This window comes from Vulpes lagopus, chromosome 14 (genome assembly GCF_018345385.1).
Source record: "Vulpes lagopus strain Blue_001 chromosome 14, ASM1834538v1, whole genome shotgun sequence".
Classification (NCBI taxonomy): domain Eukaryota; kingdom Metazoa; phylum Chordata; class Mammalia; order Carnivora; family Canidae; genus Vulpes; species Vulpes lagopus.
The window spans coordinates 12,236,033-12,237,306 of NC_054837.1; positions in this window are offsets into that span (position 1 = coordinate 12,236,033).

Sequence of the window (1,274 nt, forward strand, 5' to 3'; positions counted from 1 at the left end):
AGGCACCCTCTTAGATGCTTCCTCAGCCCATACACTTGAGCCCCCTCTGAACTGCCTGCTTACTCCCCCGGGTCCCTCTGTCCCTGGGGGGACCTTTAGGAGAGAGAGCTTTAGGAGAGCGAGGTCTCATTTGCTATCCCCAGCTCCTTGCAATATTCCTGGCACACAGGTGCTCAGTCACTATTTATTTTTTTAGACTTTATTTATTCAGAGGCAGAGACACAGAGGGAGAGAAGCAGGCTCCATGCAGGGAGCCCAACATGGGACCCGATCCCAGGACCCCGGGATCACGACCTGAGTCAAAGGTAGATGCTCAACCTTTGAGCCACCCAGGTGTCCCTGGGTCCACAATTTGAAGATTGATTTGTTGTAATGGCCAAAATCATTACCACTTCTGCCGTCTCCTAAGTGGCTTCCATCATTACCAAATCCATTATAGCCATCCCCACTGCCACCATATGCAACAACCACCATGGCTGCCACCAAAGTCCCCTCAACCACTATTCCACTCACTCCATGGGGATCCCTGGGTGGCTCAGCAGTTTGGCACCTGCCTTTGGCTTGGGGCGTGATCCTAGGGTCCCGGGATCAAGTCCTGCATCCGGCTCCCTGCATGGAGCCTGCTTCTCCCTCTGCCTGTCTCTCTCTCTCTCTCTTTCTCTCTCTCTCTCTCTCTCCCTCCCCTCTCTCTCTCACTCTGTGTGTCTCTCATGAATAATAAATAAAATCTTAAAAAAAAATCTTAAAAAAGTTGTCACTCCCATAAAAACCACTTCCATGACCACCACCAAAATTTCTGGAATCACTTCAACTTCTTTGGCTGGACAAAGCAGTAGCCATTTCTTGCTTAGATAGGGCTTTCCTCACTTCATAATTGTGGCCATTCGTAACATGATATTTCTGAATGATAGTTTGTCTAGGCAGTCATAGTCATCAAAGGTCACAAGAGCAAAGCCTATCTTCCTGCCTCAGTCAGCCATGATTTCAATGACTTCAATTTTCCCATATTGTTCAAAATAATCTAAGTGATGTTCTTCAGCATCTTACTTTAATGCCACCAACAAAAGTTTATTTTTAAGATTTTATTTATTCATGAGAGACACACAGAGAGAGGCAGAGACATAGGCAGAGAAAGAAGCAGGCTCTCTTCAGGGAGCCTGATGTGGAACTTGATTCTGGGATCCCCGGATCACACCCTGAACTGAAGGCAGCCGCTCAACCACTGAACCACTCATGCATCCCCAAAAGATCTTTTTCACAGGTAAGTGGGAACC